Raw genomic sequence first — 15,802 nt, forward strand, 5'->3', positions numbered from 1 at the left:
TTGTCAGCTTGTTCTCCAGCAGCCAAGGTGTTTTTCCAAACTTTGCAGTTCTTTTTTGGAGGGTTGGTTTTATTGTGTTTGAGACATTGTTTCACTGTTGTTCTGGCTGCCCCAGAACTCAGAGAAATCTGCCTATTCCTGACTCCTAAGCACTGGGATTAAAGACATGCGACACCATGCCCAACCTCAATGTCTGCGTTTCCTTTTTTTTTTTTTTTAAGATTTACTTATTTTATTTGTATGAGTACACCGCTGCCGTCTTCAGACACACAAGAAGAGGGCATCAGATCCCATTACAGATGATCATGAGCTATCATCATGATCATGAGCTGGAAACTGAACTCAGAACCTCTGGAAGAGCAGTCAGTTCTTTTAGCCACTGAGCCATCTCTCCATCCCCAGTGTCTACATTTCTTAAAGACCTCTGTGCCCTTTGACCTCAAGACTAGCACTTCAGGTTCTCTCTATGAAGGATCAGGTCCAGATCAATATCTCTGGCTCTGGCTCTGGAACTCAGGACCTCACATAGTCTAGGCAATTACTACACCACCAAGCAACACTGAGCTCAAAGACCCAATTACTACACCTTATTCATGAGGAAGGGATGGCTGATTGACCCTGTACCTGAATGTCCACATAATTACCAGCTCCTGTTGGACATTTTATTTCTTTTTTCTTCAGTATGTTATTTTCTTTTTGAGACAGGGTCTAGTGACGCCTATATTAGCATCTGACTTGATTATATGGCCACGTGATTCATGCTCCTGCCTCACCTCCCAAGTGCATTATAGGGGTGTGGCATCTTGCTTCCATTCTATGAAGTGCTGGGACTCAAACCCAGGGCTCCATGCATGCTAGACAAGCGCTCTACCAACTGAGCCACACCCCCAGCCTCTCAGCACACATGGCTGCATTGGGTAAAGCAGCTGTTGCAGGACTCTCTCTGGAATAGGCACCAACACAAGTGGAGGAGTGATCTCTCCATTGGACAGAAGCCAGGACAGCTCCCATTCCAGGTCTAGTTTGCTAGGTCTCATTTTATACTCTAAAAGCACAAGAGGAGCAGGCAAGAGAGCAAGATTTCACAGCCTACGTGGCAGTCAGCTTTCTGTTTCTAAAAGTACATGTTATAGATGGTTGATAGGTGCAAGCATTTGCGGCCAGGTTGTCAAGGACAACGGCCCCTTGTTTCATCTATTTCTTCATGTCACCTGGTTCCATGTATCACTCAAAATCACACCTGGAAATGAGCTATAGCTGCAGTGCTTTAAGTAAACCACTACATAAGTCAATAAATCACTATCTAGAAATTGGTCTTTTTTTTTTTTTTTTTTTTACTATATTCTGCTTCACAAGGAGGTGAGGAGAGAGAGTGGTATGCTGGGGTCACTGGCCTTGGTGGCTTGTTCGTTCGTGGACAGGAGAAGGAGCTGAGGTAAAGTTGAGATAATCTAAAGGGGGTTCTGGGAGCAAGGTATGCCAAGGACCAGGTGGAGGGATCATGCCGCATGACAAACTGTCTTCCCGCCGAGATCAAAAGGTATCTTAGGATTTCTATTGCTATAAAAAGACACCAGGACCATGGTAATTCTTTTTCTTTTTTTCTTTTTGATTTTTTTTTTTTTATGTTTTTTCGAGACCAGGTTTCTCTGTATAGCTCTGGCTGTCCTGGAACTCACTTTGTAGACCAGGCTGTCCTGGAACTCAGAAATCCAGGGATGTCCTGAAAAAAGGAAAGAAAAGAAGAAAAGAAAAGAAAAGAAAAGAAAAGAAAAGAAAAGAAAAGAAAAAGCATTTTAGTTATGTTCCCAGCAGGGATATAAATGCCAGCCACACATGATCTACTCCTTTCCTCTCCAGAAAGCTTAGAGGAGAAGAAAAGACCAGAGGGACTAATAGATAGTTCTCATAAAACGAATGTGTGCACCCTGGACAAGCTTGCTGTCAACCGTGCCACACCAGAGTGAGAGGATTGCCAGGAGGATGCAGCACTTGCCCTTACAGGGTGCAGTGAGCCGCTTCTCTACTACTGCCTTCTAATTCCCTGAAAGCAACTCTGGCCAGGGTCTGTCAATCTCAAACATGAAGCAAGGTTTTCTGAAAAAGGATCAGTCAGGGGCTGGAGAGACAGCTCGGTGGTTAAGAGTACTGCCTGCTCTTCCAGAGGACCTGGATTCAATTCCCAACGCCCACAAGGTAGCTCACAACCATCTGTAATTCCAGTTCCATGGATTCCAACACCATTTTCTGGCCTCTGCAGACACCAAGCACGCACATGGTAACAGACACACATACAGTAAAACCATCTATATTTGGATCAATAAAATAAAGATGAAAATTTGAGGGGGACCGGAGAGATGGCTCAGTGGTTTAGAGCACTGACTGTTTTTCCAGAGGTCCTGAGTTCAATTCCCAGCAACCATATGGTGGTTCATGACCATTTGTAATGGGATCTGATGTCCTCTTCTGGGGTGTCGGAAGACAGCTACAGTGTACTCATATAAATAAAATAAATAAGTAAATCTTTGAAAAAGAAAAAGGTAAGGAAAGAAGGAAGGAAAGAAGGAAGGAAGAAAGGAAGGAAGGAAGGAAGGAAGGAAGGAAGGAAGGAAGGAAGGAAGAAAAGGTATCCGTCATGGCTATGAGGCCTTTGTGTTGCAACAGTAGCCCTAGATCAGGACCTTTAGATATCATGAGTTGATTATTCAAACACCACAGGCACTGGGGATAAGAAAGGCCTGAGAGGCAAGGAGAAAGTCCCCTTGTGAGCCTCCAAAAGGCCATGGGAAACAGTGTCAGACAGGCCCTGCTGTGGGAGGTAACACTTGACCAAGACACAGGAAGGAACAGCACCGAGTCCCTGAGAGGGAACTGTGACGGGCTGCTCATGAGGTGGGCGTTCTTCTACAGCAGTTGAGGAGGGAGGTGTTTGATCTTTTCTGGGACTCCTGTGTGGGTTTCTGTCTGAGGACAAAGGCGGGCCTCTCATTATCTTGCTTAGTAGTAAATTTTACACTGTGTAAGTTGTCTTCCTAAAGAATGGCCATTTGTATAATGGACCATGGGTCACTAACGGGTCAGACTCCAGGTGTCCATGTATGTGTCCCTGAGGGTCATATCCTGAGTGTCCTGACTCTTTAAGTCTGGGATTTTGTCTTTGGCTTTGGGTCTTTTGTCCTCTGTCTTAGTTAAGGTTTTACTGCTGTGAACAGACACCATGACTAAGGCAACTCTTATAAGGACAACATTTTATTGGGGCTGGCTTACAGGTTCAGAGGTTCAGTCCATTATCATCAAGGCCGAAACAGGGCAGCATCTGGGTAGGCATGGTGCAGGCAGAGATGAGAGTTCTACATCTTCATCTGAAGGCTGCTAGCAGAATACTGACTTCCAGGCAGCTAGGATGAGGATCTTAAAGCCCACACCCACAGTGACACAAGCTACAGTGCACAAGCCTCAGTCATATATATATAATCTATTTGAGACCAATTTCTCTTTAGGCATTAGCTATAGTCAGATGTGCTATTTTATAAAAGAGCTTTCTTTCTTTTATCTCCTTTATAATAATATTATTACTATTACATATTATAATATATAATTATAAAAATATATGCCCTATAGTGATATTATATAATACATAGTACATTATATATTATTATTTCCTATGTAGTAGCTGCCCTGCGGGATGGGCCACGCCAGGCCAGTGGCAGGGCAGAGGAAGAGCTCAGGAGACAGGCAGAAGTGGCAGGGCAAAGGGGGGTACAGGAGACACAGGAAAGAAGAGGGTGGCATCTTGGGTATGGTCTCTGCCATCTAGGGGCTTTTTTTGTCTGGGTAGAACATTCATACAACCCTCTGGGTGGAGCTTCCTGTAGCTCTATAGAAGTTCAACCTTGAGGCTGGAGCAATGGCTCAGTGGTTAAGAGCTTTGGCTGCTATTCCAGAGGTCCTGAGTTCAATTCCCAGCAACCACATGGTGGCTCACAATTGACTGTAACTCCAGTTCCAGGGCTTCTGACTCCTTCACACAGGCAGGCAAATATATATATCACAGCAACCTACATGCTTTGTTCCAGTTGCTTCACTGAGCTGAAAACTAAGGTAGAGAGAGGAATTCACATATTCTGATGTTAACTGGGGCTCACCAGTTATAAATCTAGAGAGACAGAGAGACAGAGACAGAGAGAGGGAAGAGAAGGAGGAGCAGGAGGGGGGGAGGAGGAGGAGGAGGAGAAGGAGGAGGAGGAGGAAGAGGGGGGGGGGAGAAGGAGGAGGAGGGGGAGGAGGAGCAAGACCACCACCACATCTGGGGCTGTTACTTAGGATCCATTTACTTTGGATTTTCACTTTGCTTTTTTGAGACATCCAGCTGTCTCCCTGCCTGGCCCAGAACTCACTACATAGGCCAAATTGGCCTTGAACTCAAGAGATCCACCCATCAACCTTTGAGTGCTGAATGAAAGGTGTGTGCCACCACGCCTGGATCTACGTGTGTGTGTGTGTGTGTGTGTGTGTGTGTGTGTGTGTGTGTGTGTGTGTTATCTATTTATTTAGATACCCTACTAGGACCTGGAAGTTCTCTCTTAATCTGCCTGGGCTTCCTGGCTATGAAGCCCCAGGGATCTGCCTGTTTCTACTTCCCCTCTGCTGGGATTACAAGTTCTGTTCTTTTGTTTATTTGTTTAGGCAAGGGCCCACTATGTAGTTCTGGCTGGTCTAGAACTTGCTATGTATGCCAGGTTGGTCTCAGACTCACAGAGACCTTACCTGTCTCTGCCACCTGAGCACTGGGACTAAAGGAGTGGACCACCACATCTGGCCTCCAAAAAAAAAGTTTTAAATTTAAATCTTATTTATTTAACTAACACATGTGCTGAGAGGGTGTGGGTGTGGGGTGAACTGGGGGTGGTGGTGGTGGTGGTGGTGGTGCACACGCATGCCACAGTGCACATACAGAGGTCAGAGGACAACTTGCAGGAGTAGGTTCTGTAAGTTCAAGGAATCCCCAAATCCTGGTTTTGTGGCAAGTGTGCTCACCTGTTAAATCAATGACATTTAGAGATTAAGAGATTTTTTTTTTTAACCTGTGACATCTTCGTGATTCAGGTGTATCTTTTGCTTGGCATACTGGGCTGAAGGAGGGTTAGCAAGAAACTCTAAAAGACAGCTCTGAATGGTGGCCATTATCACTGCTAATAAAATTAAATACAGTTCCTGTGTCCATGTGTCCCCCCTAGCCCAAGGAACTGTGGGATATCTATGTGCAGCTCTGAGATTCTGCGAGACACCTTCAGACAGGCAGTGCGTGGAGCACAGGGCTGAGCCTCAGTTCTCCTGTACAGGCTCGCTGTGGGTCATCTGAGGATTTAGGAATTGAATGTGGACAGAGCTCCCTGGCACAAGGCCCCTGGGAGCAAGCACCCCTAGTCAGGGTGTCTTTTCTTCCTTTTCTCTGCCTGCTCATTCCGCATGGGGCAGCCTCGGGCCTTGAGGGGACATCAGGAGTGCGGATGTGGCATCAGCCAACCCAGAGCCACCGCGGAAGCCCCAGCTCGATTTCTAAGGCTGATGAAGAAGCAGCCTTGCTTTCCTGGGTGACAGGCAGATCAGGGGGAGGAAGGACGAGCCTTCCCTCGGGGAAGTGCAATTGTGCAGTTTATTTAAAGGAGGTTATATTTTTGGAGCCGGCCTCTTGGAACAGGAAAGTACAGTCATCGCTTCAGAAGAAAAAGAAAGAAAGAAAGAAACAAGAGTTACTGCTAAGTCCCCAGAGAGAAGTTCATTAGCAAACCGGTCAGCTAATTGCCTTCAATGTTCTTCTGGAGTTTAAAGGCTGTGCTACAATAGTAATTCGTGTCTCTGGAACAGTCCACTATAAATAGTGGGGCAATCAGAGCTAAGAGCTGCAAGGAACCGGGAAGGCGCAGGGAATAGCAAGTACCTGGAAAGCCAGTTCGTGAGTGCTGACTGAATGCACAGGCGGAAGGCAGAGGAGGCGCCTTCTCCAGCCCTGCAGCAGTGTCCCTGCCAGCCTGGCACGCAGCGTCCGTGTCCCAGAAACCTCTCCACCTCCTGGCCACAGGCACCCACTCTTGGGTCAGTGTAGGGGGTTGTAAGTCTGCCCTGGCACATGCCTGTTTTGTCTGGTCCTGAGGATCCATGTGGTAACCCATGTGGCCTTGCGTTAGCCTGGCACAAACAGCTCTGCTCCAAACAGCTAGGGCAACAGAGATGGTGGCACAAAAGTTTTAGCTTACTACAAGTGGAGGGCAACTCTCTCCTCAACTTCCAGCCCACAACCCTCTTTCCTTCTCTCCCTCCTCCTCTTAGGACCTGTGTCCTCAGGAGCCAGGTCCTGCCTGTGGACAGCTAGGGTGGGCTACCCCTGCAGAGTTTAGTCCATATGGGGAGTTAATGTAAGAGAGAAGGTGTAAGTGGTCAGACATTGTGTCTAGGAACATGTGACCAGAACAGATGGGGTAACAAGGGCTGGCCAGAATCCTGGGGACCCACTGGCACCTTGAGCTTTAGCATTGCAGCTCCCACTGGGAACCCCAAACCTCCATGGAATTCCTGATCCCTACAAGGAGCATCAATCCTCTGTGGGAAGCTATGGCCCTCCATAGACCACCTGAAAGCCCTCATATGCGAGGCCTGCCTGACCTACCATGGTGCAACCTCAATGTTCATAGAAAGGCTGACAGGGGGCAGGGACAGGGACAGGTTCCTCTGCCTCCAGAGCCTGAGGAGAACATCCCGCCTCATGAGCTTTCAATAGCTAGTGAACAAGGACAACCCAAGAGAACTCTGAGCTTGTGTGGTGAACAGTTGGCTGAGTGTCTACCTTGGATCAGGCCAGCCTCTGGCTCTGCACAGGGTTCATGTATTTATAAGAGATGACTGAGCTTGGAATTGGGAACCCCAGTTCTGTATGGGGGTGGGGTCACTGGCCTCTTTTTTTCTGCTCCCTGTAACCATAGGAGAGCAAACTACCTCTCAAGCAGAGGTTACTGGCTGTGAGCTGTGTGAGGAAGGGTCTTCCCTGTCTTTTGGTCTCCATGGTTAATGTGCAGTGTGGCACCAGTCACACTGATGGTTGTACCCCTGGATGGGGCAGAAGATGCTACCAGAGCCTAGGAGACTCAGCAAGCCTTGGGCCGGTCCTCCTTGCCTGAGTGGCCCTGACCTGCCTGGCCAGCAGTGTCAGGAAGAATGGTGTGTGCCTTGAATCTCAGTACTCAGAGGTGAAGGTAGGTGGATATCCATGACTTCGAGGTCAGCCTGTCCCTCACAAAGAGTTCCAGATCACACAGGGCTTTGTAGTGAGACCCTGTTGCAAGCAAGTGAGCAAGCAAGCAAAACAAACAAAGAGTAAGAAAAGAAATGGGAGCCAGGTGTGGTGGCGCACGCCTTTAATCACAGCACTTGGGAAGCAGAGGCAGGTGGATTTCTGAGTTCAAGGCCAGCCTGGTCTACAAAGTGAGTTCCAGGACAGCCAGGGCTATACAGAGAAACCCTGTCTCAAAAACCAAAAAAAAAAAAAAAGTTTAGCAGGGACTGGGATGGGACTTTGGCAGCCTCTTTGAGCCCCATCCTGGGATTCGATCTTTCTGAGGTTGGGGAGGCTGAGAGTTCTGGGTGAATTAGGCCAGTGTGTAAACCAGTTTTGTAAAGTGCTAAAGTAACTGGAGGGATGGGGTGAGGGGAGGCAGACAATGGGATCTGTCGGGTCCTGTCCGACAACTGTGGCAGATCTCTGCTGAAGTCCCAAGAAAGACTTAAACAGAAAACTAATAGTTGTGCGGGCAGTTCCTGCGCCATTCACTGCAGAGGTCCTGCTATCCCCGGTGATCATGCGGCTGTGGGGTACAGATGGTAGAGGGTGGCAGCCTCGCCAGCCTTTCCCCCAGCAGAGGGCCAAGTTTGCCTGCAGATGAGGCCCATGCTGGGTTGTAGATTTATTGGTCCTCCACTGCAGAATGTTTCAACTCAAGCAGATGCTGGGTCTGGCTGTGCCTTGGCTCCTGGGGGCATCCTGGGGCATCAGGGGTGATGGGTATTGACTAATGGTCCACGGCTATTGCCATTAAAAGGTAACTACCTTTTAATCTTCTTCAGGTCCCAGCCCCAGGTTAAACTTTAAACGATTTAAACAGGCACAGACGTCCACACGTCTTGACACCTGAGCAGATGGGAGGTTTGCACAACAAAGATTTTGTCAGAATTATTCCTTAAACACACCAGAGTTCTTTCCCAGCAGCTGTTACCCCAGATCCTCTCTCCCTCCTGGCAGAAGGATGCTTTTCCTGAGAAGAGCACAGGGGGCTTAAGGACAGACCAGCGGTTAAGGAAGGATGTGACCCTGCACTGTTCCCTAGAGCAATCCCCTGCTCCTTAGAAGATGTTCTTTGCTATGCAGATGAGCCTGGAAGCTGGCTGTAACTCAGGGTTGTCTTCTTTTTGTCATGGGAATGGAACCTAATTGGAGGTCAACACTGTGGGTAAACACTGGCGGAAACTTTCTCAGCAACCCTAAACTTTAATTATGTAAAGACCTTCCTTTCTCTAAGTTCCTAACAAGCCTGGTTAGCACACAACCTTCCAGTCCTGTGGGAGGCAGTCTCCTTTAGCTAAATGCCACTTTGTGTTACTTAGTATTTCCCAAGTAAGTTCATTAGTAAATTCTTTTCCTCTCCCCCTCCACCCCCCTCTCTGGTTTTTCGTTTTTTGAGACAGGGTTTCTCTGTGCAGCCCTGGCTGTCCTGAAACTCACTTTCTAGCTTCCAGCTCAGAGATCCTCCTGCCTCCGTCTCCTGAGCGCTGGATTAAAGGTGTGCGCCTCCGCCGCGCAGCGCCACTAGTGCATTTTTTCATAGCATCAATTTTACTACAGGTTTCTCTAGTATCACAGTCACTTGAATGTTGGCTGTTCCCCAGAGGCTGGCCCCCAGCTCGGCTCGATTGAAAGGTAGTGGGACCTAGTGAGAAATCCTCTGAAAGGGACGGTGAGGCCTCAGCAATGTATTTCTCTTGGCTTGTTTGTTTTTACAACCAGGACACCAAGATCAGCTCCTGTCAGAATGAGATGCATCAGAGACCACAGAGTAATGGAGCTAATTAACCATAGACTACTACTTTCCAAACAGTGAGAAAAACAAACAGGAAAAAAAGTTTTCCTTTGCACTATAAGTCCATTATCATCCACACGTGTTAAAGCGACAGAGTGTGGATTCAGTGGGCTAAAGTGTGCTTCAGTAGAGATAACCCGCTCCACACACATGCACACGTATACACAATCCACTTCCAGGCTTTGTGTGCGGGGTCCAGACCTAGTTTCATGTGTCTGAAGTGGCTTGGATTGCAGCACTGGACCGGTGTCCTCGATGCGTTCGGAACCTGCTCTGTCCGCGTGATGCGCTTTACGAGCCGGATCAACAGCGCCCCCTTCTGGGCTCAGGCGGATTTTCCCTCTGTGGCTGTTGTCTCCACCGGGTCTCCAAACACCAGAAGCCTGCTGGAGATTGAGCTGCAAGTAACTGTTTGCTGTGATAGAGAAACACCCACAGGAAGAAAAGAGGAAGGATCGAGTCCGTTTCTCTCTCTCTCTCCTCCCTGACCTTTGCTGTGGACAAAACCCGGAGAGTCAGCGGGTGAGGAAGCTGGGCTGTGCAGAGCACATTTTCTAGCTTCTGTAACTCATACTATGACACCCAGGGCTGTGCTGCTCTGACGGGACAGCTTAGCTGGTATTGGGCTTCCAAGAGATACTGACCAAGCATCCCTAGAGCCCGCTGTTGACCCACATACGGGTGTCTAGGCCCTCACCGGCTCACTACTTCTAAGGGACGTCTACCTTGTTCTCATCTCAGACAGGCACTGGGCACCTGGGGACAGTGCCCATGTTCCTGAAATACCCCATCAGCTACCTGCCCTGCCTCACAGGCAACCCACAGAAACCACACAAGATCCCCGTCTTAGTTAGGTTTCTATTGCTGTGATAGAATAGTGACCAAAGCAGCTTGCCCAGGAAAGGGTTTATTTGGCTTACAAATCCCGGGTCACAATTCATCGAGGGAAGCCAAGGCAGGAACTCAGGCAGGGCAGGAACTGGAAGCAGAAACTGAAACAGAGGCTGTGGAGAAATGCTGCTTGCTGGCTTGCTTCTCACACCTTGTTTAGCCTCTTTCCTTCCTTCCTTCCTTCCTTCCTTCCTTCCTTCCTTCCTTCCTTCCTCCCTCCCTCCCTCCCTCCCTCCCTCCCTCCCTCCCTCCCTCCCTCCCTTCCTCCTTTCCTCCCTCTCTTTTGTTTTTTCCGAGGCAGGGTTTCTTTGTGTAGCCCTGGCTGTCCTGGAACTCACTCTGTAGACCAGGATGACCTCAAATTCAGAAATCCATCTGCCTCTGCTTCCCAAGTGCTGGGATTAAAGGCGTGCACTACCACTGCCTGGCTCTCTTTTTTAAAGATTTATTAATTTGGACGTGAGGCGACAAGATGGCGGACAAAGAGAAAAAGAAGAAAGAAAGCATCTTGGACCTCTCCAAGTACATCGATAAGACCATTCGGGTGAAGTTCCAGGGTGGCCGGGAAGCCAGCGGTATCCTGAAGGGCTTTGACCCACTGCTCAACCTGGTGCTGGATGGGACCATGGAGTACATGAGAGACCCTGATGACCAGTACAAGCTGACGGAGGACACTCGGCAGCTGGGGCTTGTCGTATGTCGTGGCACCTCGGTGGTGCTCATCTGCCCACAGGACGGCATGGAGGCCATCCCCAACCCCTTCGTGCAGCAGCAGGACACTTAGCAGCAAAGGAGAGCGGTCCAGCCCCAGGGATCTTCCTTCTATGGGGTGAACTTCTGTGTGATGTTTTGGTCTTTTGTTCTTGTTTTGTTTTGTTTTGTTTTTTAATAAAATTGCCCATGTGAGCAAAAAAAAAAAAAAAAAAAAAAAAAAAAAAAAAAAAAGATTTATTAATTTATTTTTATGTATATGAGTACACTGTAGCTGTACAGATGGTTGTGAGCCTTCATGTGGTTGTCGGGAATTGAATTTAGGACCTCTGATCACTCCAGTTGGCCCCACTCGCTCTGGCTGGCCCAGCTTGCTCCAGTCAACTCTGCTCGCTCAGCCCCGGCTTGCTCCGGCCCAAAGATTTCTTTATTATTATGCATAAGTACACTGTAGCTGTCTTCAGACGCACCAAAAGAGGGTGTCAGATCTCATTCTGGGTGTTTATGAGCCACCATGTGGTTGCTGGGATTTGAACTCAGGACCTAGCCAGGCGGTGGTGGCGCACGCCTTTAATCCCAGCACTTGGGAGGCAGAGGCAGGAGGATTTCTGAGTTCGAGGCCAGCCTGGTCTACAAAGTGAGTTCCAGGACATTCAGGGTTATACAGAGAAGCCCTGTCTCGAATAAAGCCAAATACACACACACACACACACACACACACACACACACATATATATATATATATATATATATATATATATATATGAACTCAGGACCTCTGGAAGAGCAGTCAGTGCTCTTACCCGATGAGTCATCTCGACAGCCGACCTTCTTTCTTATACCACCTACCCAGGGGTGGCAGCACCCACAGTAATCTGGGCCATCCCACACCAGTCATTAACCAAGAAAATGTTCTGCAGTCTTGCCTGTAGGCCAATCTTATAGAGACATTTTCTCAATTAAGATTCCGTCTCCCCAGCTATGCCTAGATGTGTCAAGTTGACAAAACCCAACCAGACCCATTCCTGCCCTCTCCTCTTGTTTCTTCTGCTTCCTGGTCATCAAAGGCGTCCCCAAGTGGCTTTCCTATATGGCCCTGTATGCTGCGGGTCCCCTCTCAAGATCTGGAGACAGTCGTGTTAGCAGGGATACCTGTCTCCTTACCTATACCTCTCTCTCTCTTTCCTTAATGAGAAAGAAAACCCCTATTAAGGCAGGCTGGGGAAGGAGACTACCTACGTACAAAACAGGGCCACCTGAGATCCATCCCCTGACCCACAGTGGGAGAACCGACTCTGGAGAAATTATCCTCTGACCCCCACCCCAGGAATGCGAAGGCATACACATGTTTCCCCCCCCCCATACACAGTAATAATTTTTAAAAAATTAAAGATAACCGTTTGTTGGCAGGCACACAGCTGAGTGAGTTGACGTGAGGACTTGGTGGGTGTGAGCACACCACTCAGGAGACAGTGTGAACTTCTTAGCATTGATTTCCTGGTGAGTGAAGTAAGGTAACCAGGCCATGGCTGGTGTGACAGTGCCCATGGGAATGGAAGAAGGGAGAAAGGCAGGTCTCTTAAGCATTCTCTGAATCGTATATCTAGGAAGGATTCCCATCTCTTGTTCTGTAGCCCCACCCTGGTCCTGGGTCCCTGCCTGCACCCCAGGGTATGGTGCATGTTACATCGAGAGTGCACCCTGAGAGAACAAACGGCCCCGTGTAGAAGAGAGCCAGAGGCAGTGGGCTGATTAACTGGAACAAGGCAGTCTGAGGGCTGGTTTTGTTTGTTTGTGTTTTGAGTCAGGGTTTCTCTGTGTAATGGCCCTGGCTGTCCTGGGACTTGCTCTGTAGACCAGGCTACCAGGCTGGCCTCAGACTCACAGAGATCTGCCTGCCTCTGCCTCTGCCTCAAGTGCTGGGATTAAAGGCTTGCACCACCAGGCCCGGCCAGCTGTTTTTGACTTTCTAGAGTAAAGCAGCCACCCGCGCTCCTTCCCTGTGAGTGCTATGCTTTCTGAACACCAGAGGTCCACAGTGCATCAACAGAATGGAAGCTAGGAAGGCAGAGGGAGTAGTGGGCAGGTGGGACAACACACAGGCTGGGAGAGTCACTTGGGTGGCACTGGCCCTCTGGGCAGTATGTGTCTCCACTTGGACCAAGATTCTGACCTGACACAGGGGAACCCTGGGTTTCCTGCCTTGACTGCACCTGGTAGCCCCAGAGATTCCTTTCCAACCCAGGGGGTTTCCAGAGGCTCCAGGCATCACTGAGACTGGGCAGGGCTCTGAGGTAGGTGCCTTTGTCACATCCCTTTGCTGGGGTCAGGCCTACAGAAATCAATCAGAGGTCTCAGCTTTAATGCAGAAATCCCAGCTGGGGTTTCCCTTTCCTGATCAAGGCAGTAAAGCCTGGCTCAGTCCAATCACAGAGACCCTAAGGCAAACTGATGCCCGTCGTTGTTGGTTAGGGGTGGTTGGGGGAGGGGGCGTCCTTCCTACTCCCCTCTAGCATGAGCTAGAGGTTACTTTAGCTTATTTCACGAAACAGTTCATTTTCTAGATTGATCCCAGGGAGAGAGAAAGAGAGGGAGGGGGTTGGGGGAGGGAGAGTAGGTGTGCCTCCAATTTCCATCAAGTCAGAATTTAGTAAAATCGTGACAAAAACCACTTGTCCAGAGAGCAAGTCAGAGACTGCCAACGGGACCGCAGTTAACAAAGGCAAGGCACACTTCAGCTTTTGAGAGGTGCTGGGAGGAAAGTGCCTCCCTGCCTTCCAGAAGCCTGTTCCCATGGAAACCACAGCCAGTACTTAAGAAACGGAGATGCTGGTGTGCTGCCTCCAGAGCCTTAACCAAGACCAGGCGCCCGCTAGAGGCAGATGCTGGAACTACACCTGGGGACTTGCGAGAAGGCCGCGTGCCCGCTGGCTGTCCCGCTCCAGGGTCCAGACCAAAGCTCCCTGCCAATAAGGAGCTCCACGGTGATTTCAGTAGGGGTGGTGGTGGTTGATAGAGCAATTAAAACATGGGTAGAGGGGAATGGTGGGTGGGAAGACGATAGGAGATACACATTAGATGTTAGGGAAGGTAGAGGAGTAGGTGGAAGGCTACAAAGATGCATGATTGATGGGTGGAGATGTCATAGCGGATGCGTGTGCAAGTCCATGGGCACAGGCTGCAGAGCTGTCTGTAGTGTGACCTTCCTGGGGACGTGTCTGAGGACTAGCTGAGGAAAATGACATGCAAAGGGAAGGAGCAGGGGTGGGGGTGGGGGCGCATTTCCAGCCAGAACCTGCTGGCAGCTACTTCAGGAAGAGAAGAAGGAGTGGTGCTCCCTTCAGCAGGGTCCTGTGGTCCTCCCAGGGCAAGGCATGGGTCACGGTATTCTGCCGTTTAACTGTGTGAGGAATCGGCTGTGAATGCTGGGACTAAAGATGTGTACCACCACTGCCCAGCCAGACTAAGGATTTAAAATTTTTTCTTCTTCTTTTTTCTTTAAAGATTTATTTCTTTTATGCATATGAGTGCACTGTTGCTGTCTTCAGACACATCAGAAGAGGGTATCAGATGGTTGTGAGCCACCATGTAGTTGCTGGGAATTGAACTCAGGACCTCTGGAAGAACAGCCAGTGCTCTTAACTGCTGAACCATCTCTCCAGCCCCAGACTAAGGATTTTTGAAAGATACTGAACTTTTAGCCAGGCAGTGGTGGGGCACGCCTTTAATCTCAGCACTTGGGAGGCAGAGGCAGGTGGATTTCTGAGTTCAAGGCCATCCTGGTCTACAGAATGAGTTCCAGGACAGTCAGGGATATATATACAAAGAGACCCTGTCTCAAAAAAGAAAAAAAAAAAAGATACTGAACTTTTATAGTGTTTGAATTTCTAAGACCATGGAACTTCTTAAGTTTGTTTTATATTGTGATGCTGATATTAATGTGTGAGAAAAAAAAAGGTTGTGGCTTAATAGTGACATTTCTGTCAAGTTGACAAAGAGTTTCTTGCCAACTTGACATAAGCTATCATTGTCTGGAGGGAGGGTGCCTCAATTGAGAAATGACCCTGAAAGGCCAGTAGGCAAGCCTGTAGGACATTTTCCTGGTCATGTAGGATGGCCCAGCCCATGTGGGTGGTGCCACCCCTGGGCTGGTGGCCCTGGGCATTATAAAAAGCAGACTGAGCAAGCAATGTGAGAGCAAGCCAGTAAGCAGCACTCCTCTGTGGCCTCTGTCAGCTCCTGCCTCCAGGTTCCTGCCCTGATGTCCTTCCTTCCCAGATTGCTTTTGGTCATGGTGTTCATCACAGCAACAGAAACCCTGAGCGAGCAGGTAAGGAAGGGGTGGGTCCTGGGTGGGTGGTCCTGCCAGGAATAGAACCTTAAGGTTTGGTCAGAGCCTGTGGGGAGGAGTCTAACAGAGAAAGGGAGAATGTGAACAGGCTAGGTTCCTGAGGTCTGGGTCCAGCAGAAGCATCCTCTCTGGGCACAGACTCACATGAGGGTCAGAGCCCACATCAAAACCAGTGGGGCAGTTAAGAAAGCGTAGAAATAGATGAGCTTGACATTTAATTCAATAGGCTCTTAATAAAGCAGGCAATCCCCCCCCCCCGCGTGGTGTGAGTGTGTGGGGCTGTTCTTGTCTTCTTGTTTGATCCCCTGGTGATCTTAAGAGAAAACCTTCAGGGCCCCAGGATAGCCTTCAGAGCTGATCCAAGCCATAATATCCCCAGCTTGGGTTTTTGCTTGCTCTGTGGCCTTCAGACATCATCCCTATTGCAATGAAAGGTGTGTGTGTGTGTGTGTGTGTGTGTGTGTGTTGTTTTGTTCGACTAGCCTCGAACTCGAGAGTCTCCTGCCTCTGCCTCTTGAGTGCCGGAGTTAAAAGTATGTACCACCACCGCCAGGTTGGAAAAATATTAAAAATAAATTACATTCAGTCCACCTCTCTGTAACTACTACAGGCTCTCAACTTGGGGACTCAAATACCTGTAGATGCAAACTGTCCAAAAGCAACAGTTTCACATTGAGTATGGTCTGCACTGAACTTGCATGTGCCTCCCCTCACCCCTTAT

The 15,802-nt window shown here is 48.9% G+C and overlaps 1 pseudogene; it reads left to right on the forward strand.

Moving 5' to 3' along the window:
- On the forward strand, positions 10,476-10,928 carry Gm10146 (predicted gene 10146; annotated as a pseudogene).

Source organism: Mus musculus, chromosome 10, assembly GCF_000001635.26.
Source record: "Mus musculus strain C57BL/6J chromosome 10, GRCm38.p6 C57BL/6J".
Classification (NCBI taxonomy): Eukaryota; Metazoa; Chordata; class Mammalia; order Rodentia; family Muridae; genus Mus; species Mus musculus.